This window comes from Bos taurus, chromosome 11, assembly GCF_002263795.3.
Source record: "Bos taurus isolate L1 Dominette 01449 registration number 42190680 breed Hereford chromosome 11, ARS-UCD2.0, whole genome shotgun sequence".
In the NCBI taxonomy this organism is placed as follows: Eukaryota; Metazoa; Chordata; class Mammalia; order Artiodactyla; family Bovidae; genus Bos; species Bos taurus.
In genome coordinates, this window is record NC_037338.1 from 62831639 (window position 1) to 62856218 (window position 24580).

General features: G+C 42.6%; 1 long non-coding RNA gene across 1 annotated transcript; it reads left to right on the forward strand.

Moving 5' to 3' along the window:
* Nucleotides 1–4248: 4248 nt before the first annotated feature.
* Nucleotides 4249–20041, forward strand: LOC132346590 (uncharacterized). Its single transcript, XR_009496467.1, has 3 exons — nucleotides 4249–4491; nucleotides 16563–16642; nucleotides 17602–20041. It is a non-coding gene; the product is annotated as an uncharacterized lncRNA (long non-coding RNA).
* The last annotated feature ends 4539 nt before the right edge of the window (nucleotides 20042–24580 follow it).

Consider the following 24580-nt stretch of genomic DNA (forward strand, 5'->3'; position numbering starts at 1 on the left):
GCATCAATTCTTCGGCACTCAGCTTTCTTTATAGTCCAACTCTCACATCCATACATGACCACTGGAAAAACTGTAGCCTTGACTAGTCTGACCTTTGTTGGCAAAGTAATGTCTCTGTTTTTTAATATGCTGTGTAGATTGGTCATGACTTTCCTTCCAAGGAGTAAGTGTCTTTTAATTTCATTGCTGCAATCACCATCTGCAATGATTTTGGATTGTTTTCAAACATGTTTGCATACTTTAAAGTGTTTGATTTAATTTCTGTTAATAATAGAATGGGCTTCCCAGATGGTGCTAATGGTAAAGAACCTGCCTGCCAGTGCAGAAGATGTAAAGAGACGTGAGTTTGATCCCCGGTTGGGGAAGATCCCTTGGATAAGGAAATGGCAACCTACTCCAGTATTCTTGCCTGAAGAATCCCATAGACAGAAGAGCCTGGCGAGCTACAGTCCATGGGGTTGCAGAGTCGGACATGACTGAAGCGACTTAGCACGCACAGCCAGCAGAGTATAATAGAGTGATGCTAAATTACTTTCAAGACTAAGTCATAAAAATAATACCCTCTTCCACGTTGTCTCTTGATACGCTCTCTCTTGGAACCCAGCCACTATGCTGAGAGAATGCAGGTCTTTCAGAAAAGCCACATGAAGGTGTTCCAGTCGACAGTCCCAGTTAAGGTCCCAGCCAACAGCCAGCAATAAACAGCAGACTTGTGAGTGAATGAGTTTCGGATGACTCCACCCCCCAGCCGTGGAGTCACCCCTCACCTTTGAGCCACCCTAGCAAGTGCCATGCTGAAATCACAGATTGAGGAACAAAACTGATGCTCGTTTGAAGCCACTGAGTTTGGGGTGACTTGTTAAGGAACAATACAGGACTGGAACAGATGTGGAATGGCAAGATGGGCCCTGGCAGCTCTGAACAACCCTGGAATCAAGAGGAAACTCTCCTGTGGCCAGGAAGGTATAAGTGCTAAAAATTCTGACATCCAGCAGCCTAGCAATCATACAGCATTCTAATCTTTCCTGCTTGAATGTGGGGCCCCCTCCACACAGCAGATTAAGAATACTGAGCTGCTGTTACAGGGAGCTTGACACGCTGTTCCCAGGCAAAACAGGAAGCAGGGGGTTGAGGGGGCGCTGGGGGCTGGGACTAGAGAGATGAATGAAGAACAATAGAACTGGAGAAAGAGATGCAAAGGGAAGAAGAGGCTGACTTTTAAATTGGAGCCTGAAATGCAAATGCACATGTAAATGGGGGAACACTAGAAAAGACAGAGATTTTAATGAAAGATGCCCCCTACACACAAACACACACACACACACACACACACACCCTTAGAGAGTGCAGCCCAGCCCTCCCTTGCCCTCTCAGGTTTGGGGAAAGGAATTTGATTTCCAAATACAAACTGAACTTTTTTTTTACTGCCGTGCCACGTCCCCGGTTCTCTACAAAGCATATAATTCCAGCTGTTTGGCTGCATCCCAAGAGGCACTGGAATAAGGCTTTTCACATGTGTTCTTGCTTATTTGTCTGGGTGTGGGAGACAGGGTTTCTGAAGGATCCGGAAATTCAGCACTGATGGGGCCATGTGGGTGGTCGCTCTGGAAAGCAGGAGTAAATAGTGCATGACGTGCCAAACACACAGACTACACACACAACACATACACACTGCACACATGTGCTGCATACACACAACACATACATGATGTACATATACACTACACCTATACCACATACACAGCACATACACATTACATACACAGCACATACACATTACATACACAGCACATACACATTGCCATTTAACCTGCAGGAAGAAAATCATAGTGATAGGCAGGGTTTGACTTAAACACTTGTAAGAACCTGAGTAAAATGACAAATCCTAGAGTTGGAATATTTAATTTCAATCTATTTTGTAGGCAGAGAAACTGGGGTTTAGCCAGAAGTGGAAGCCTGCATTCCCATCTCCAGGCTGGAGCTTTTCCCTCCTGACTCAGTGCTAGGGAAGTCCTCACTGTGCCTCTCCTGGAGTTTTAGAAAGAGCCACGCTGACTGAGACAGCTTCAGCAGCAGTCACACACACTCATCTGTGCGGCTGTTGTTTTGACTTAAGTTTAAAAAAAAGAAAAAGAAAGGAAGGAATGTGTTGCTTCCTTTCATCACCCATGCAAAAAACCATGGGCTTCCTCTAGCTCCCAACATATGTAATCTTGTCCTTTATTTTTCAATCTGAACACCAAATCCAGATCCGAAAACTCCAAGGATAAAGTTGTTGTGGTATCTGAGGCTCAGAGCAAAGCGACAGAATGGGGGCCATGAGGAAACCTCTCTTGTTACCCAGAAGTCCTCCTTTCCTCATACTCAGAGGTTACCCTTCACTTTGAGGCCCACGAGACAGCATCTGAGACCCTGAACCACATACCGAGGGCCCCGGCCTCTCACTGGATCCTCGTTAGTTAGTTAGTTGTTAGTCACTTAGTTGTGTCTGACTCTTTGCAACCCCATGGACTGCAGCCCACAGGCTCCTCTGTCCGTGGGGATTCTCCAGGCAAAAATACTGGAGTGGGTAGCCATTCCCTTCTCCCGACCCAGAGATCAAATCCAGGTCTCCTGCATTGCAGGCAGATTCTTTACCATCACACTGGATCCTTAACAGCCTCTTAACTGCATCCAGGGATGCCTCAGGAAGGTAAAACCACAGGTCTCTCTGTGGATGGTACCACCCAGGAGCCCTGCTGGTCGTGGGCCATTTCATCACCAGCGCCTCCTGGCCTCCCTGAGTCTGCTTAGAAATATCAAGTCAACTTTTGAATCCTGGGCCCCATGAGAGACAAACACATATTTCCTCTCAGTCTTGTTTCCCAGGAGCTCAGGGGAGTTCACAGTCAGGTTAATCGTTTTCTGCTGAGACGCAGTTCTGCCCACCAAGAGGAACTTCTGCGCTGCAACCAGGAGGGCTCCCCCTGGTCCAGCCTCACCTGAGTTCCTCTGCTGCGTCTTCCCTTCCACATCATCCTCACCCCTCTTGGGGCCAAGGACCCTCTGTTGTGGAGGGGCTTACAGGTGCCCCAAGCTGCTGTTGAAGGAGTCTGCCCAGCTGCAGATGGAGCTCAGCAGATGTCCTGGCCACGAGAGGTCAACTTTTCCATAGTTGATAGCCTTTCTGCTATGCTTTTCTATATAGTTTATGTTTTACTTTTAAATCCATGATCATTTTAAGTTAATTTTGTAAAAGATGTGCAATTTAAGTCATGGTTCTTTTTTTTTTTTTTTTTGGCCTATAGATGTCCAATTGCTACAGCACCATTTATTGAAAAGACTGTCTTTCCATCACTGAACTGCTTTTGCACCTTTGTCCAAAATAAGTTGGACCTGTTTGTGTGAGCTTATTTCTGGGTTCTCTGTTCTGTTCCATGGATCTTTGTGTGTGTCCCTTCACCATTATCACTTAATCTTGATTACTACAGCCGTATAATAAATCTTGAACTAAGGTAAATTGAGTTCTCCTACTCAATTATTTTTAAAAATTATTTTAGCTATTCTAGTTCCTTTATCTTCTGGTATAAAATGTAGATTGCTCTTACTATATCTTTAAAAGCTCTTTCTGAGATTTGATAGGAATTCTGTCAAGCCTGTATATCAGTTTGGGGAGAATTTACATCTTTGTTGAGTCTTCTTGTCCATGAAAGGGGGTATGTTTCCATGAATTTAGATATTGCTATCTTTTATCAGTGCTATGTAGTTTCCACTGTAAAGTCCTAAATGTATTATATTAGGCTTACACTTAAGCAGTTCTCTCTTTTGAGCAATTATAAATGATCTTGCATCTTTAATTTCAGTGACTATGTTTGTATATTTTATATAGAAATATAATCTATTTTTGCACACTATTTGGCATCTATTTTACATCTTGCATCCTGTGCCTCTTGCACTTTGTGACCTTGTTGAACTTCTTGCTTCTGGGGGGGCTTCTTGTGTGGATTTCTTGGGACGTTCTACATAGTCAATCATGTTATCTGCAAACAGGAATTGTTTTATTTCTTCTGGACCACCAGGAAAGTCCCTGGAATGCTTCTTTCACACTTGTTTCTGAAATTCAGGTTTAATAAAACTTCCTTCAAGTAAGGAGTAAATTCTCCGATCCAGATTCCTTTAAAAAATCAAGTAATGGCATTAACATCCTGTTTTGTTTCTATTTGAAGGCTTAATTATGTAAATTAAATAGTTTTTAATAACATTCAAAAATTGAATTAAATGGGACCTCAGATCTATCATCTTGATCTATTTGTGAAGATTCATATTACCAACCACGCTAAAATATCTTAATGCCAGAATATCTGGGCTGAATATTTTCCATTTGTCCTTCCAGATCCACTCAGCTCTTTTTCATCCTGCTGAGGGCTTTAGGAGACTATTCTTTATGGACTGCACTAACTACCCGCTGGCAGTTGTGCTGGGTCAGTGAGAAACACCCCAGGAAATCAGAGGGTAAGTAGAAATCACCAAGATCAGGATATTCATTTCCTGTTCACTTTGTGCTGGGTCACCATGGATTGATTGATTGTGTCTCCCTTTCGAAGGTCACAGCTCTATAAATGTCAGGCAGCCATTTCTTATAGTTGTCTCTCTGAGTTCCATGATCTGCCCCCCGCCCCAGAAATGGTATTATTGCTGCTAGCCCTGGGTACTATACCAGCCCCTGTTAGCTTTCCTTAACACATCACACTTCTGTAAATATCCCCTTCATTAAGCACTCCTCAACATGCTGAAGACTAAGACCTTGATTAACAGAATATCCTACCCAATTCTTTGTTTTCTTTCATCATTCCAAGGGTGACTTCCATAAGCCTTTCATTTAAAAAAGTGAACAAATATGTGATCAACAAGTTTACCTTTACACAAGTATCAACAAGACTTTTCTACATGAGGAGATACAATTAGTAAAACAAGCATGTGGGAAAATATTCACTATTTAGGCCCAACTGTTTATCAAAACACAGATTAAACAACAATGAACTTTGTTTTCTGCCAGTCAGTTCCCATTATGTTGGCAAAAAATATACAAAAAACAGTGAGATTACTAGTTCTGGTAAGGATAAAATGACAGGTACACTCATACTTGGTTAACAGGTATTACCCCTGGAAACTATGTTAATTGATACAATTCTGATAGAGCCACTGAGCAATCTATTTTGAAAATCATTCACTGTTCTTCATTGATACAATTCTGATAAAGCCACTGAGCAATCTATTTTGAAAATCATTCACTGTTCTTCCCCTTTAACACAATAATTCTGATGCTGAAAGTTCATCTAAGAGGAGATAATTTATAAAAATTAAAGGGGCTATATTAATGTTTGCATTAATTAGATAAGTATTTAAAATAAAGCAGAAAACAAGATTGGAAATGATTTAGATGCCTACTGATTGGTAAACTGTTGAGTAAAGAAAATGATAATTAAGAAAATTAATAGAACCTCCCTGAAGATCCAGTGGCTAAGACTCCATGCACCCAATACAGGGGGCCTGGGTTTGATCCCTGGTTGGGGAACAGTAAAGAATCTGCCTGCAATACAGGAGACCTGGGTTCAATCCCTGGGTTGGGAAAATTCCCTGGAGAAGGGAACGGCTACCCACTCCAGTATTCTGACCTGGAGAATTCCGCGGACTGTATAGTCCATGGGGTTGCAAAGATCAACACAACTGAGCAACTTTCACTTCACTCACAGGGGAACTAGATCCTACATTTTGCAACTAAAGATCCCACATGCAGCAAGTAAAGATCAAAGATCCTGCATGCCGCAATTAAGATGTGGCACAGCCTGATAAATAAATTATAATAAAATTTTAAAAAATAGAGTTAACAATGAGATGAAATTCCTAGCATATATGCTAAGTTCAAAAGCACATCTCGAAATTATAGTGATGCTATAACTATGTAAAATAATAAATGGATGTGATCAAGGACTAAGATGGAATCATTAAAATCAAAAGAATTTATTTTAAGACAACAGAATTATGGTTGAGTATTTTTTCTTTTACCAATTTTGTAATATAGCTGATTTTTAAAGGGTCCAAGGATACCTCACTAAGATAATATATATACAATATAGTATATATTGTAGTAATATAATATGCTCTATTATACACCATTATAGTCCATACTACATGGTATTGCATTTGGCCCTTACCTATAGCATGGAGGTAGTGTAATCCTCATTTCATCCATGAGGAAATTGAGGCTCTGAGAGGTTAAGTAAACTTGCTCAAGAACACCATGTAATCAAGAAGTGGAGCAGAGAGTCAGGCACAAAGCTTGCAGTAGCACTATCTGCTGTAAAATCTGACCCCTGCCCTAGTACACCCTTCTAGAGGCCTTCCTCCTCCACTTTCATAATATAGTTATTGACTGTTCTGCTCCTCTGACCATCCTTGCTGAATCCCAAGAATATGAGCCTGGAATGAAGGAATTTTCACAGTTCTACTCTTGGCTTTCCCCTCTTTAGACATCATCTTTTAGATCACCGAGCTATCCCCAGGGTTGTAACTGGTTCTCTGTAGATCCAGACCCCTCTGTTCTCCTGCCTGTGAAACCTGCATTTCCAACTGTCTGGCAGGCCTTCACATAGTTTGGCATCTTGACCTAATCATGTCCAAAACCAGAGCTCTTCTTCCTTCAAAGTACTTTCTTGCCCCCTAAACTTCAGAGCCTGATACTGGGAAAGATTGTAGGCAAGAGGAGAAGGGGGCGACAGAGGATGAAATGGTTGGATGGCATCACTGACTCAATGGACATGAGTTTGAGCAAACTCAGGGAGATAGTGAAGGACAGAGAAGCCTGGTGTGCTGCAGATCATGGGGTCACAAAGAGTTGGACACAACTTGGCGACTGAACAACAACCTTCTCTCCCTGTTATGATACCATCATTCTTCCCCAGTGACCCAGGCATACAATCTCTCTGAATTCCCTTTGTTTCTATACCATCCTCACATTCCTTCACTTGTCAAGGCATGTAAGTTCTTGCCTCACTTTGTTAATTACATCCCTCCCAACCTTTTCCGCTCCCACTGCCTCTCTCCAAGTTCTGGTCTCATAAGCTCTCAACTGGACAGTCAATAGTCCTCACAATCAGTTTGGGCTCATAAATTCTCACCACTAGTTTCTGCATCAAAAGTACACACACACACACACACACACACACACACACATTCCCAAGCCCAAGGCACACCTACTAAATCAGAAACTTTAGAAGTGCAATATAGAGTTGCTGCTACTGCTGCTGCTGCTGCTAAGTCGCTTCAGTCATGTCCGACTCTGTACGACCCCATAGACGGCAGCCCACCAGGCTCCCCCATCCCCGGGATTCTCCAGGCAAGAACACTGGAGTGGGTTGCCATTTCCTTCTCCAATGCATGAAAGTGGAAAGTGAAAAATGAAAGTGAAGTCTCTAGTGGACTGCAGCCTACCAGGCTCCTCCATCCATGGGATTTTCCAGGCAAGAGTACTTGAGTGGGGTGTTTTAAAAAATCTCCAAGGGGTTCTGACAGGTAGCCAGGTTGAGAAGACCCTGACTTACCAATTCTTTGCCTCTAGTTTTCACTGAGGCACCCTCTTTCCAAAATATTGATGATACAGGTTCTACACTGCTTTCAGAAATGTTTCTAAAGCATCTGCTTACATCATTCTTTTCAAAGAATTCCAGGGGCTCCCCACTGTCGCTCCAGCACCTTCTTGCTGTCAGGTGTTATGGTGGGAGAATGGTGAGGGGAATCCTGGGTTAAGTTTAACCAGTCCCTTTAAAACAGAACTTGTCAGCCTTTAGTCATCAATTATACATCATGAATTTTCAAGATGGAGGGATGGATATATAGTTCCCAAATTTATATGACCATGTGCTAAGTCGCTTTAGTTGTGTCCGACTTTGTGCAACCCTATGGACTATAGCCTGCCAGGCTCCTCTATCCATGGGATTCTCCAAGCAAGAATACTGGAGTGGGTTGCCAGGCCCTTCTCCAGGGGATTTTCCCAACCCAGGGATCGAATCCACATCTCTTAAGTCTCCTGCACTGGCAGATGGGTTCTTTACCATTAGATCCACCTGGGAAGACTTTCTGACCATGGAACCTTTCTTTTCTGAAACATCTCATTGCCCTAGGGTTCTAAGAAAGTCTTTGGCAAAGTATGGGATGAACTCCAAATTTCTGTACCTGGCCAGTCAGGCCATGGATAAACCCCAGTCTGCCTTTCCAGCTTTATCATGCACAGCTTCCAAATACCCCACCCAGACTGAACTGGTCACTCTTCTCTCAACACATCTTTTTCTTTTTTCAATGTTATCTTATTTTATATTGGAGTATAGTTGATTAACAATGTTATGTTTCAGGTGTACAGCAAAGTTATTCAGTTACAAATATATCAGTTTAGTTCAGTTCAGTCGCTCAGTCGTGTCCAACTCTTTGCAACCCCATGAATCGCAGCACGACAGGCCTCCCTGTCCATCACCAACTCCCGGAGTTCACCCACACTCACGTCCATTGAGTCAGTGATGCCATCCAGCCATCTCATCCTCTGTCGTCCCCTTCTCCTCCTGCCCCCAATCTTGCCCAGCATCAGGGTCTTTTCCAATGAGTCAACTCTTCACGTGAGGTGGCCAAAGTACTGGAGTTTCAGCTTTAGCATCATTCCTTCCAAAGAAATCCCAGGGCTGATCTCCTTCAGAATGGACTGGTTGGATCTCCTTGCAGTCCAAGGGACTCTCAAGAGTCTTCTCCAACACCACACTTCAAAAGCATCAATTCTTCGGTGCTCAGCCTTCTTCACAGTCCAACTCTCACATCCATACATGACCACAGGAAAAACCATAGCCTTGTCTAGACGAACCTTTGTTGGCAAAGTAATGTCTCTGCTTTTGAATATGCTATCTAGGTTGGTCATAACTTTCCTTCTAAGGAGTAAGCGTCTTTTAATTTCATGGCTGCAGTCACCATCTGCAGTGATTTTGGAGCCCAAAAAAATCAAGTCTGACACTGTTTCCACTGTTTCCCCACCTATTTCCCATGAAGTGATGGGACCGGATGCCATGATCTTCATTTTCTGAATGTTGAGCTTTAAGTCCACTTTTTCACTCTCCACTTTCACTTTCATCGAGAGGCTTTTGAGTTCCTCTTCACTTTCCGCCATAAGGTGGTGTCATCTGCATATCTGAGGTTATTGATATTTCTCCCAGCAATCTTGATTCCAGCTTGTGCTTCTTCCAGCCCAGCATTTCTCATGATGTACTCTGCATATAAGTTAAATAAGCAGGGTGACAATATACAGCCTTGACACATTCCTTTTCCTATGTGGAACCAGTCTGTTGTTCCATGTCCAGTTCTAACTGTTGCTTCCTGACCTGCATACAGATTTCTCAAGAGGCAGGTCAGGTGGTCTGGTATTCCCATCTCTTTCAGAATTTTCCACAGTTTATTGTGATCCACATAGTCAAAGGCTTTGGCATAGTCAATAATAGATGTTTTTCTGGAACTCTCTTCCTTTTCCATGATCCAGCGAATGTTGGCAATTTGATCTCTGGTTCCTCTGTCTTTTCTAAAACCAGCTTGAACATCAGGAAGTTCACAGTTCACATATTGCTGAAGCCTGGCTTGGAGAATTTTGAGCATTACTTTACTAGCGTGTGAGATGAGTGCAATTGTGCAGTAGTTTGAGCATTCTTTGGCATTGCCTTTCTTTGGGATTGGAATGAAAACTGACCTTTTCCAGTCCTGTGGCCACTGCTGAGTTTTCCAAATTTGGTGGCATATTGAGAGCAGCACTTTCACAGCACCATCTTTCAAGATTTGAAATAGCTCAACCGGAATTCCATCACCTCCACTAGTTTTGTTCATAGTGATGCTTTCTAAGGCCCACTTGACTTCAAATTCCAGGATGTCTGGCTCTAGATCAGTGATCACACCATCGTGATTATCTGAGTCGTGAAGATCTTTTTTGTACAGTTATTCTGTGTATTCTTGCCACCTCGTCTTAATATCTTCTGCTTCTGTTAGGTCCATACCATTTCTGTCCTTTATCGAGCCCATCTTTGCATGAAATGTTCCCTTGGTATCTCTAATTTTCTTGAAGAGATCTCTAGTCTTTCCCATTCTGTTGTTTTCCTCTATTTCTTTGCATTGATCACTGAGGAAGGTTTTTTATCTGTTCTTGCTATTCTTTGGAACTCTGCATTCAAATGCTTATATCTTTCCTTTTCTCCTTTGCTTTTCGCTTAGTCGCTAAAGATGTGGCTAACTCTTTGTGACCCATGAACTTAGTCTGTCAGGTTCCTCTGTCCGTGAGATTTCCCAGGCAAGAACACTGGAGAGAGTTTCTATTTCCTTCTCCAGGGGATCTTCCTGACCCAGGAATCGAACTGCTGTCCCCTGCATTGGCAGGCAGATTCTTTACCGCTGAGCCACCAGGGAAGTCCACTCTGTATATGACATTTAGCAAATTACCTACACAAGGATGACTGAGCATTCCTTAGATCTTCTAGTCACTAAGCATGTAAAATGAACTTTCAGCAAATGAGACATAAAGCACAGTGTGCTCTGAAAATTGAAATTGCTATCAAAGCTGCTCTGGAAGAATTCCTTTTGCCCAGGGACCAAAAGGCTGATAGATATTTGAGTGACAAGTTTTTCAGTGAATTCCACTAATTCATGCATTTTCACCCAGCATGCAGAGAGGAAGAACTGTCTTCCTTATCTTGCTGATACTGAAACCGCTATAGTTTTTTTTTAAATAGAAAATGCTTAAAAGAGTCCAGTGTAAGCTGATAATATACTAAATGCCTTGGATTTAAGAATTTGGGCAAGCTTCAGACATAACCTTCCCAACAAAGCAGACAAAAGAAATACTAACAACAAATAATGGGGCCAGTGAAAAAGAACAACTCATTCCGTGTGTAATGATCCAAAAGAAATAATCACTAAAAATACAGTCATTTTCCAGATTGCTTTATTGTAGTTTCATGCAAGATTTTCAGGAGCTGCACTCGTGTGGTGTGACAGCAAAGCCAAGAGAATTGAGCTGGCATACTTCTCCCTCTGTGACTCAGGCCAGGTAGCTCTTTTCAACAGCACTTGTTAATCTTGTTAAATTGTAAGTGCCTCTTGGTTTTATGAACCACACTCACTTTCCCTTCCAGCCCTCACTGACCTTGCTTTTTGTGGCTTGAATGTCATCTTATGAAAGAGGTATACAGTTAATTCTAGAACCACAGCAGCCTGAAAAGTGTGTGTGTGGCTTGCATCACAGGGGCGAGGCACAGAGCCAAGGGTCGATATCAGATCCCCATAGAATTTATTTTAGACCTATCTGTGACCAAATATGGAGAAGGCAATGGCAACCCACTCCAGTACTCTTGCCTAGAAAATCCCATGGACGGAGGGGCCTGGTGGGCTGCAGTCCATGAGGTCACTAGGAGTTGGACACGACTGAGCGACTTCACTTTCACTTTTCACTTTCATGCATTGGAGAAGGAAACGGCAACCCACTCCAGTGTTCTTGCCTGGAGAATCCCAGGGACAGGGGAGCCTAGTGGGCTGCCGTCTCTGGGGTCGCACAGAGTCGGACACGACTGAAGCGACTTAGCAGCAGCAGCAGTGACCAAATATCTTTTAGAGATTGAATTTTGGTGACCTGGATGTTGCATGTTTGTCTTTGTTTTTTAGAAGAAAATAACTTTGTCTTAGGGTTGGTTCAACAGAGTGATGATATATCGCATATGAGAGAAGATAATGTGTTTAGTTGGTCCAGGAGCCTCTATAAAACTATTAGATGTGTACCCTATAATCAAGCGATTTCACTTCTAAGTAGCAAATGCTTTGATTTTTCATAAGAATGTATCCTGATTTGTCTGGTGAGTGGAGCATTCTATGAAACAGATCACTTTTTGATACTGAATTCAGCTCTTGGAAGGGACAAACATCCTAGAAGAGATGGATTCCAAATGCAGTGTCCAAAGATTGAATACAGGAACCTCGGTGTCTTAAAGCAACCCACCTTTTCAGTGCTCTCTAAAACAAGGCTTATTTTCAGTGGGTCCCATGCACAATGCCACAGAAAGGCAAGTCAGAATTGTCAACAGCACAATAGAGAGCATGAAGAGCTCCAAAATATCTCCTCTTCCTTCCGTCACCCCAATCCTTACCACTCAATGGTGATCTTCCATGCTTATTCCTGCTTCTGTCTTCATAAAGCCTGTCACGTTTGGGAAAAATATTCTTCAATAAAATCCTAGAGTTCAGAAAGTTACTTGTCCCCCAGCCCAAATACAAACCATGTACTCCAGGAAACAGCTATTTTCCTCTGAAAACATGCTCATTTTTAAGATGATGGCATTCAAAATATACTATGCTCCAAACACACATCCTCCCAATTTGGTTTAGTGTAATAGATGAGTTTGAGTATCTACTCTAAGTAAGATCCTTTCTGGGCATCATGAGTTCTTCTGTGGTTGTAAATTATTTAACATCTATGTATTTGCTTTGCTTTGTGAATTATTTAGAGCAGTGTTATTCTGTGGGCTGAAAAGTGAGTTTCTAAGATGGCTTAATGTGTTATAAAAATGGGCAAATTGTGTTGAAATATCCATAAGGGAATGTGCTAGAATACGTGACATGGGAAAGAACCTGTTACTATCAAGGGTCAATAATAACCACGTAATCAGTTCAGCAGCAAGAATGACCTTTATTCAAATCCCACATAGATCCTTTAATCCCTCTGAGGACACATTTGGTCTGCTGGGAAGTTTACATGTCCTGTTGTAAATCATATCCCCACTGACTATTTTTGCAAAGAGCCCTTACTTATCAAGACATTGTTACAGCCATTTGGAATGTGTTTTTATATACAAATAAAGATAGTGAGGAGTTAAAACAGAATTTATCTACTGTTTTTAAAGAAGGGATTTCCCCAAACTTCAGAAAAATAATGTGAAACAAGTTAATCCCACTGGAGTGAAAAGTCTTAAGGATAATGACTTCTATTGCTTGGACTCTTACAGACAAAAAGAGAATGATAAATAGGGAGAAACGTGTAGTCTACATCATCCAAAATAAAACAGTCAGCCTTGGATTCCTTCCTTACCCTAAGCCAGTCTGCAGAATTAAGAAATCTAATTATGTAATGTGGGAAATAATTTCTAAATATCTTTAAAAGATTATTTGTTGTCGTTGTCATTCAGTCACTAAGTCATGCCTGACTCTCTTCGATCCAATGAACTCTAGCACTCCAGGCTCCTCTGTCTTCCACTATCTCTCAGAGTTGGCTCAAATTCACATCCATTGAGTCGGTGATGCTATTTAATCATTTCATCCTCTGTCACCCCCTTCTCCTCCTGCCTTCAATATTTCCCAGCATCAGGGTCTTTTCCAGTGAGTCAGCTCTTTGTATCAGGTGGTCAAAGTATTGGAACTTCAGCTTCAGTCCTTCCAGTGAATATTCAGGGTTGATTTCCTTTAGGATTGACTGGTTTGATCTCCTTGCTGTCCAAGGGACTCTCTAATGTCTTCCCCAGCACCTCAGTTCAAAAGCATCGGTTCTTTGGCACTCAGCCTTCTTTATGGTCCAACTCTCACATCTGTACATGACTACTGGAAAAACCATAGCTTTGAGTATATGGATCTTTGCTAGCAAAGTGATGTCTCTGTTTTTCAATACACTGTCTAGGTTTGTCATAGCTTTTTTTCTAAGGAGCTAGCATCTTTTAATTTCATGGTTGCAGTCATGAAATCACCATCCAAAGTGATTTTGGAGCCCAAGTCAATAGAATCTGTCACTGTTTCCACTTTTTTCCCATCTATTTGCCATGAAGTGATGGGACCAGAAGCCATGGTGTTCGTTTTTTGAATGTTGAGCCAGCTTTTTCACTCTCCTCTTTCACCCTAATTAAGAGGCTTTTTTTTTTTAAGTTCTTCTTTGCTTTCTGCCATTAGAGTGGTATCATCTGGTTATCTGAGGTTGTTGATATTTCTCCTGGCAATCTTGATTCCAGTCTGTGAGTCATCCAGCCCAGCATTTTGCATGATGTTACTCTGCATATAAGTTAAAAGTGTATATGTATAATTCTAAAAACAGTGATGGAAAAAAAAAATGTTTTGCTGCCACTGAGTTCTCTCTTTCCTCTCCTCTTCTGGCCAAGTCCACACATTTCCCCCCGAGGAGTAGTCTGGGCTTCTTTGACCTCCCCTCCTGCCCTCCTGGTTCTTCACAGTGCTGGACTTTCTTCAGACCCCCAGCACAGTGCCTGGACCCACCCTGCTCACACCTGTTAAATCCTCTCCTTCTTTATCTTCTTCCCAAGGTGCCATCTGCTTTTCCCTTAGGCCCATACCTAACTAACACTTCACTCATGTGGCTGGCAGAGCACAGAACTGGTTGACCTTGCCCTGTATTTTATAGCCTTTCTTCCCCCTACTCAATTTTCTTGCCCTAAACTCCAAAGGGACCCTTCCTTTTCCAGGCCAACATGAGAATTTCAACACAGGCTACTTTGTACTGGAATTCAAATCCAGTCATTACCCCTCAGCATCTAGTCTGGATTCTTAGATGTTTACAGGTAGGATTTAATATTCAAATGAAATAGGCAACCCCAAATTATCACTCTTTGGATATTGTTTTTAGGAAACGCAACAGTAGCAGGCAAACACACATACACGTACACACTACCTTAAAAAGAATTAAAAAACAACCAGTACTGTCATTGTATTTTTATTAGGCTACTGTCAACCCTTTCTGTGAAGTGATAGCTAAGACAGCATAGCTGAATAGTCCAGAATACTAATTCTGGAGCCCTACTGCTTAGGTCAGATATCAGCTCTGCTACCCGGTCTAGTTTGGCAAATGAACTAATTTCTCCATGCCTCAGTTTTGTCATCTGTAAAACGCGGCTAATGAAAGGGCCTACCTCCTAGGGTTGTTGCAAGGGTTAAAGAAGCTAATATTTGAGCAGACCCAGAGGGGCATTTCAAGGGAGAACTTGCTGCCAAGAAGCAGGGAGGATAGGAAGCAGACAGGCTCCAGCTCTCAGCAACTCCAGTGTGCCTCAGCCACACAGCTGCCTCGCCCAAGGCTGTGCCCTTCCTGGGGGTAGCCCACATTTGGTGACTGAGTGAGGTGGGGGTAAAAGGCAGGCCATTCCAGTCCCACACAGGACACTCTGACAGGCAGTACATGCCTGGCAACACACCTCCCCTGGCTTCCTGAGCCTGTCGTACAGTTTGACTTCTCGAGGGTTTCTTGGCTTCCTCTTCAAAGGTGTTAATCCCTAACGAGCATCTTATACACCAAACTCTGTCTCCAGTATTGCTTCCAAAGAACTCAACCCAAGACAGCATTTGTCAAGTTTTTAGAGAGATACCTGGAGTGTAGTGAACATTCTGTGCTGTCCTAAGTCGCTTCAGTCATGTTCAACGCTGTGCGACCCTATGAACTGTGGCCCCCCAAGCTCTTCTGTCCATGGGGATTCTCCAGGCGAGAATACTGGAGTGGGTTACCATGCCCTCCTCCAGGGGATTTTCCCCACCTAGGGATTGAACCTGTGTCTCTTACATCTCCTGCATTGGCAGGAAGGTTCTTTACCATTAGCACCACTTGGGAACATTCTGTAAGCACTAATTAAATAAAATTAAATAAGTAATAGGGAAAAGCAGCACCTTCATTGCTCATTCCTTTTACAGAAGATGTTATAATTAATGTTCAATATCAGGTTACTTTAAAGAGCCTGAGAGCCTATCTCATCAGAATGAAGAAACAATAATACTGCTAATCAAGCTACTGACATTGCTATGCATGTGCTTTGGGATTTTTTTTCACTATTATCTTTCCTGCCCTTGGTCTCACCAATTCAACTTTTCATTGCTTACAAGTGTACTTTCTGACAATTATTACTTAGGTTCAACAACTTAATGTTTAGGTTGCTTCATGTTTAGGTTGAGTTTATGTGTAACCCATGGCATCTAGAATCAAGACTTCTCAGGGATGGGAAGGATCTCTCAGGGCATGTCTTTATATGTCAGTCCAAAGAGGATTGTTCTCAGGCTGTGCAACAGAGGGAAATGAGTAGACTCTGGCCTTGGGCCCTGGAGGGGTCCCTATAAGTGTGAGGTTTATTTTGTTAATTATTTATTTATTTGTTTTTGGCTGCGCTGGATATTTGTTGCTGCACACAGGCTTTCTCTAGTTGTGGTGAGTGGGGGCTACTCATTGCAGTGGCTTCTCTGGAGGAGCACAGGCTCTCTAGGGGCACAGGCTTCAGTATGTTGTGGCACAGGGGCCCATGAGCCCTAGAGCACGCAGGCTCCAGTAGTGGCGGTGCATGGGCTGTAGCTGCTCAAGGCATGTGGAGTCTCCCCAGGTCAGGGATTGAAGGGATGTCCCCTGCATTGGCAAGCGGATTACTATCCACTGCACCACCGGCAAAGTCCGGTTCTGAGGTTTTATTTCATCTGCAGATCTGCAGCTGTGCATTATTCCGTAATTCATTTACTCATATATTCAATCAATAAATCTTTGCTCTCAGTTTCACTTCACTTCAAGAAGAAGAAAGACAAGAATCTGCTCTCAAGGCTCGTACCCTCTGATGTGGAAAAGCTACACCAGGTAATAAACAAGACAATTAAAGATGAAGGGAGAATGTGGATGCAGTGCAAGAGCCCTAGCTGGAGCCTATATTAGGAACTGTCCCTAATGGAAGGTGACATTTGAGTGAAGAATTTAAGAATAAGAAACCCAAAGAAGTGCCTGGGGAAACACGCTCCCCCAAGAGCAAGTGAAAAGACCCGGAGGAATGAGTGTGCTCCACTGTTGGGAAAACTTCAGGAAGGCCAGTTTGGGCTGAAAAGCAATGAGCAGGGGGAGGAATACGGCCCCCAACTAAAGGTGGAAAGAGAGGGCCAGTTCCCACAGGGCCTTAAAAGCCATGGAAAGGAATTAGGGTTTCATCCTAAATACCATGAGAACTCACCACGTGATTTTAAGGAGAGTCAATGGTACATGATTTATGTTTATAAAAGACCATACTGACAACGTGAACTCAGCTTGGAAGACAGACCTGAATTACAGTTTACAAAAGATGTGGCTACTCTCAGATTCTTGGATGATGCCCTATTTTAGCACTGTGCAGTAATTTCTAAGGGCTTTGGGGTGAACTGTGACTGTTTTATGAGCTGCTATCAGGGCACTGAGAATAAAACCACACTGTAGATGAAAACCAACACTAGACCTCAAGAAACACGCATCCTGCCCGTACTCAGAAAGTCTACCCATCCTCTCTTCTCACTGAGCTCGTTCCTTGTTATTTCTAACTATAGAATATCACCCGACATTGGATAGTTTGTATAAATCAGCTAAAGCAACCCTTAGTTATAGCTTCTCTAGAATAACTGTCAGCTGTATCACTTTATGAAATGGGATGACACTTCTGCCCGGTCCTGGCTACAGCATCAGTCTGTCAACAGTGACTAAAAGAGAAGTCTTCTGAAAGACAATAACTCCTGCCTTCCAGAGAAGGGCATTTTGTAAACGCAATGTGCTTGTCTGTTTTTGATTTTCTCTTTCAGGCTGGGTGAGAGTCTACTCACTGAAGACAGGCTGTGGAGGAGGGGCCTGCCCAGGAGGAGAGTCCAGATCCAATGGGAAGAGAGGGGTGGAGCCTGAGAACAGCAAGGAAGTGGAGGAGCCTGGCAGGGGAGGAGCTGGGATTACTGGGGAAAGTGCCCAGGAGACTGATGTGCAAAGTGGGCATTACTGGCCAGGAATAGAGTTTTGTGAAGGAAGATTCTGAACCAGTCTCAAGGAGGACATCTGTTAGCACAGAAAATATCAAAGGATAGAAATTTAATATGTGTATCTCTGCCTCAGTCATCTGAAAAAAAAGAAGTATGAGGTTCTCTTCTGTTGATGGCGTTTTTACTGGCATTTAAATCAATGGACTCAAAAACAACCAGTTAGCTAGTTTGCTTCCTATCCTGAAGTTACTTCCATCTATTCCTGGTATTAAAATGAGGACTGGCTTTTAAGAAAGGCTGAAATTTTCCCCCCTTCCCCACTCCACCTGGCCTTACACACACACACACACACTCACACACACACTTCACATACCAAGTAAGTAAGTAAGTGTTAGTTGCTCAGTTGTGTCCAACTCTTTGCGACCCTATGGACTATAACCTTCCAGGATCTTCTCTCCATGGAATTCTCCTGGCAAGATACTGGAGTGAGTTGCCATTCCTTTCTCCAAGGGTCTTCCTGACCTAGGGATTGAACCCAGGTCTCTTGCATTGCAGGCAGATTCTTTACATCTGAGCCACCAGGGAAGCCCCATTTTTTACACACACACACACACACCACATACCAGGCAACCATGAAAAGTCACACCTAACTCCAAAGCCTCCTGAATTTATATGATGTGTGATATGCTCAGTCGCTCAGTTGTGTCCTACTCTTTGCAACCCCATGGACTGTAGCCCACCAGGCTCCTCTTTTCATGGGATTTTTCAGGCAAGAATAGTGGAGTGGGTTGCCATTTCCTTCTCCAGTGGATCTTCTAGACACAGGGATCAAACATGTGTCTCCTACATCTCCAAGCATTAGCAGGCAGATTCTTTACCCTGAATCACCTGGGAAGAGCCCTAAATTTACGAATTCCAATTAATTCTTACATTCAAGAGCAACACTGAGCCAGCCATGGCCAAGGTTGTGAATGAATGAAATATGATGAGTTTAATCACTGTAGATTACCAATTTGAACTTCTGCAATTTAAAATATTTTCTTCAACTCTTCAATTAATCTTTCTCTATGGGATAAATTAATCATTTGAACAATTTCAGGCCTAAAAATCAACACGTTACCAGCTAAACTAAATTTAAATAGAAAATGTGTTATCTGATTGGAAGTGGAATGAAACCAGCCTCTGAATTCAAAACACTTTATTTTTATTTTCTGGGCTATGCTGCCATGTTGGCAAGGGAGCTCTCAGACCCATTCTGGATACTGTCAGATGGAATAGGCAGTATGCAGGGAGGGGTCTACAGTATGAGGAAGGAGAGATGCCCTAAAGAGACTCATATGGAAAAGGAGGGCAAATATTTTAAGTATGTGTATGGTTGTTTGGGGCTTTTTTAAGGAAGTAAAAAATGATCCTAATTACAACTAAAACAGAGCCCAGCTCAATAAAGGATTGTTGAACAAATAAACGAAGTCTGTTTCCTCTGAATCTCTTTGGTTAGTCAAATTTGGATGCCAAGTTTAAATTCCCAGGTCCCTCCTGGCTGGTGGTTTGTTCAGAAGCTGCCTGTGTTAATCCCACCTCTGTGCAGTTCACCTTTTAAGAAGTCTAGAAATCTGTGTCACCCAAACATATTTCCTCTAAAAATCAAATGACCACCTGGCAGCCCGCCTCTGGAGTTTTCCTGTGCCCATTAGTCAGGATTTCCAGCGGACTGCTAAATCTGAACCTTCATCTGCTTCCATGCAGCCAAGCCAAGCAAGTTTCCATGAAACTACCAGAGCAAGAAACCCTTTATGCCACTTGATGACAAGAAAATAAAATCACAGAGGCAAAAAAAAGGAGGACTATAAACCAGCAGAGGAAAACAGAAACCTCATGCATAAAGTGAAATGAGGCCTGGGGCTCCGTCACGTAGTCCGGTCACATTCCTTATTGGTACAAGGCTGGCTGCGCACAGATCTGACTCTTGGAATTACTTAGAGGGAAGGCTAGAGAGAGGGGCACACAAACACAGCCTTGGCTCTCAATACCCACACAAAGCCTGTGCCTTAAAATACCTTTCATTCATGCTGCCAGATGCACAGGCTGGAAGCAGCGTTCTTTTCTGTTTCCCAGCAGAATGCTTTTTGCTTCTGTTACCTTTCAGCAAAGACTCCTGTTGCCTTTCACAGGAGTGAGCCCACTCGGGACCTGTGAGCTCCCAAGGTGTTTCAGACATGATAAAGGGCCCACAGTGCCATCCCTGGAGTAGGAAGCAGTGCATAGCTTTGAAGCCCTGAATTCCTCCTGGGAAATGGGCTCATTATTACCTTCTTCAGCCTGGAGGTTTTCTGAAATCAATTCTTTCTGAGCTAAATAATTAAAATGCAAGCAGCTGTCTGGTTCTAGTTTCCTCATAAATAAACTGAAAATAATGAAATGCTGGAAACTGGCACTGATTGCCAAATTTTACGGTTGTCCCCTAATTACACTGGTACAACACAAATTTGTGTGTGTGTCCAAAATAATTATTTGAAAACCATGACCAGAGTTCCTAGAATAATTAAGAACTTTAATCATGTATTGAAATACAGAAAAAGAGCTGATAAATGTTTGCCCTCCTATCTAACTAGGTAAACGAAAGAATGCTGAGTTTGTATATTTTCTGCCTAAGTGATTATTTATCCTTAGCAGAGACTGGCCTGACTAAAACAATTATGGAGCGTTGAAAGCCTGACCAGCCTGTAAAACGGTGCATTATCTTATTCCTCAAAGTGGGCTGCAACCACCCTTTGGGGTCTGGGACAGGCAGGGAATCCGGCCACGAGATGAACAGGTAAACATTTAGATGCCTCAGTTTTGCTGTATTTATGAGTGTGGGGAGCACATCATGTTTATATCAAAAATAAACATGGTGATATTATGGAACAGATTGCAAAAGTCACACAAATTTCTCAATATTACAGACATTTTGAGCTGGCAGCTACATTCATAGGGGTCTTCTCAGGTCCTCCTTCATTGTAGAGGTTCTTTGTGGAACCATTTAAAGTACTCCCATAATATCAGGAAGCAATGACTTGTCAAATAAAAAGGCAAATGTTTCTGATGTACAAGTTTCTACTCTAGATCAGACTGGATAATTATATATATATATTGCTTAGTCGTCTCAGATGTGTCCAACTGTGAGACCCTGTGGACTATAGCCCACCAGGCTTCTCTGTTCATGGGATTCTCCAGGCAAGAATACTGGAGTGGATTGCCATGTCCTTCTCCAGGGGATCTTCTCAACCCAGGGATCAAACCCAGGTCTCCCGCATTGCAGGCAGATTCTTTACCACTGAGCCACCAGGGAAGCCCATATACACATATACATATACATACACACACACACATATATACATATTGGAGAAGGAAATGGCTACCCACTTCAGTTAGACATGACTGAAGTGACTTAATATACATACACATAGGAGTAAAAGGAATCTTAAAGGAAAAATATCTATTTCTGCTTTATTGACTATACCAAAGCCTTTGACTGTGAGGATCACCACAAACTGTGGAAAATTCTGAAAGAGATGGGAATACCAGACCACCTGACCTGCCTCTTGAGAAATCGGTATGCAGGTCAGGAAGCAACAGTTAGAACTGGACATGGAACAACAGACTGGTTCCACATAGGAAAAGGAGTACATCGAGGCTATACATTGTCACCCTGCTTATATAACTTATATACAGAGTACATCATGAGAAACGCTGGGCTGGAGGAAGCACAGGCTGGAATCAAGATTGCCGGGAAAATTATCAATAACCTCAGATATGCAGATGACACCGCCCTTATGGCAGAAAGTGAAGAGGAACTCAAAAGCCTCTTGATGAAAGTGAAAGAGGAGAGTGAAAAAGTGGGCTTAAAGCTCAACATTCAGAAAACGAAGATCATGGCATCTGGTCCCATCACTTCATGGCAAATAGATGGGGAAATAGTGGAAACAGTGTCAGACTTTATTTTTGGGGGCTCCAAAATCACTGCAGATGGTGACTGCAGCCATGAAATTAAAAGATGCTTACTCTTTGGAAGGAAAGTTATGACCAACCTAGATAGCATATTCAAAAGCAGAGACATTACTTTGTCAACAAGGTCTGTCTAGTCAAGGCTATGGTTTTTCGAGTGGTTATGTATGGATGTGAGAGTTGAACTATAAAGAAAGCTGAGCGCTGAAGAATTGATGCTTTTGAACTGTGGTGTTGGAGAGGACTCTTGCAAGGAGATCCAACCAGTCTATCCTAAAGAAGATCAGTCCTGGGTGTTCATTGGAAGGACTGATGTTAAAGCTGAAACTCCAATATTTTGGCCACCTGATTCAAAGAGCTGACTCATCTGAAAAGACCCTGATGCTGGGAAAGATTGAGGGCAGGAGGAGAAGGGGACGACAAAGGATGAGATGATTGGATGGCATCACCGATTCAATGGACATGGGTTTGGGTGGACTCTGGGAGTTGGTGATGGACAGGGAGGCCTGGCGTGCTGCAATTCATGGGGTCGCAAAAAGTCGGACACGACTGAGTGACTGAACTGAACTGAAAGCACCTTTTAGATAACTGGTTCTCAACTGGAGGCAAGTTTGCCCTATCCCACTCGGGGACATTTTACGTCTGTCAGTGCTGGGGGAATTTCTGATTGTCACCATTTGGTGATGGTGCGGGTAGCACTACTGGCCTCTCTACCCCCGACTGGAAAGAATTTCTCAGCCTAAAATGTCAATAGGGTTGAGGATGAGAAACCCTGCTGCTGCTGATGCATATACATACACACAGATAGGAAACGAGTGGTCTGAAGGTCAAAGTCAGCCACGTGTAGAGAAAGAAGGCATGTGTCCACCTGGACCACAGCAGGAGACAGAATCAGCCTCTGAGAACTGGGGTTCAGCTGGTTTAGAATTTGAACCGTGAAAACAGCTGTAGTGCAGTCTCTGCAGACTTGCTTTGGGGGGAATGTGGAAGGGGCTGCTATACATGTGGTCAGAGATATGCCAGCCCCTCCAGAAACCTGTGGTAATCCTCCCAATGGGAGTGACTCCCCCAACTTGTTACTTGGGCTGTAGATCTAAGTAAGGCCTTTATTATCTTATCTCCTGCATTCTACATAGGTTCCCAGAATGACCTGTGAGCTCCTGCAGGACAACATCTATGCATTTTCAAATATCTCTTCGTGGTGCACAGTATCACAGCACCTAGCCTTGCTCATAATATGGTTGCTGAACTGACATCAATGCTATATTCTTCCCCCAGTATTAGAAATTCTACATGCCTGCATTTGAAAAAAAAAAAAAACCATATTAAACAGGAAGGAAAGAAACACACTTCCCCTCTACTATTTCCATCTGGGAAGATCATTTAGCAGTCTGTCTTCAAAGAGCCGTGCATACTTCTTTTTTGATGCTAATCATGTTTGACTGCCTCCCCCACGTACCTTAGCCTTTTTATTAGTCTCCAGCAGTAGTGAAGTTCACTCTTGCATTTCATAAAAGGGTCACAGTCTTGGTTAATGTTTTTTAGACACAAATGCCCATAATCAAAGCCCAGAGCAAAGTTTGCCTGTCTTTCTTTGTACAACTCTTTAAAAACTCAAGCTCTATATTTCATTTATTTGCTAATGAATTTCCCTATAAGGGATGGTTTGACTCTGCTCAGCTTTAATTATAACAACAATAATTATAACAACAATAACAAAAAATTCATTTAGGCTTTCTGCTTGCTCTCCATGTTCAAAACTATTCTATAGAATGATTGAGAAGGAACAAAGCATTTTTGGAATAAAAGCAATTTTCCAGAATAAAGTGTTCTGGGCAGGCTCAGTATCTTCCTGTTTTTTACACTCTTAAAACATAAGAAATGTAAGACCTCATCTCAAGCAATCCAAGTATCTTCAACTCCACTTACAATGTAAATCAAAGCATTATTCTTCACCCTACAAACTACTTATTGAAAGATTCAACCCAAGATTATTTTCATTCAAAAGCACCTACTCTCAAACCATTTATATTTAGATGGTATTTACACAGCTTTTCAGGAACCAGAAGAACTTTTTAAGAGCTAAGGAGGAAAGGTGAATGAGCCCAACCTCTTAATTTTGCAGAGAGGTAATTGAGGCTTAGAAGTCGATTTGAACTCTCCCAACTACCTAATAACAACGGCTAGCTCTTATCAAGGGCCCACAGCTTCTCGTATCTTCAGCACTTCTACCGTGTCTGAGCCACCACGATATCTTGCTCGGATTGGTGCAGGAGCCTCCTAAGTCCTGCATATACTCTGCTTAGGTCAACAAAAAAGTCCTCACTGAGGTTCCTTAAAAAACTAAAAGTAGAGTTACCGTATGATCCAGCAATCCCACTCCTGGGCAAGTATCTAGAAAAGACGAAAACTCTATTCCGAAAAGATACGTGTACCCCAGTGTTCATAGCAGCACTATTTACAATGGCCAAGACATGGAAGCAACCTAAATATCCATCAGCAAATGAATGAATAAAGAAGATGCATTATGTATATACAATGGAATATTGCTCAGTCACTCAGTCATGTCTAACTCTCTTCAACCCCATGAATGGTAGCCCACCAGGCTCCTCTATCCCATTGAACTGCCCTGGTAAAAATACTGGAGTGGGTTGCTTTCCTCCTCCAGGGGATTGTCCCGACCCAGGGATTGAATCTGGGTCTCCTGCATCTCCTGCATTGGCAGGTGAATTTTTTACCACTGAACCACCTTGGAAGCCCACAATGGAATATTACTCAGCCATAAAAAGAATGAAATAATGCCATTTGCAGCAACATGGATGGA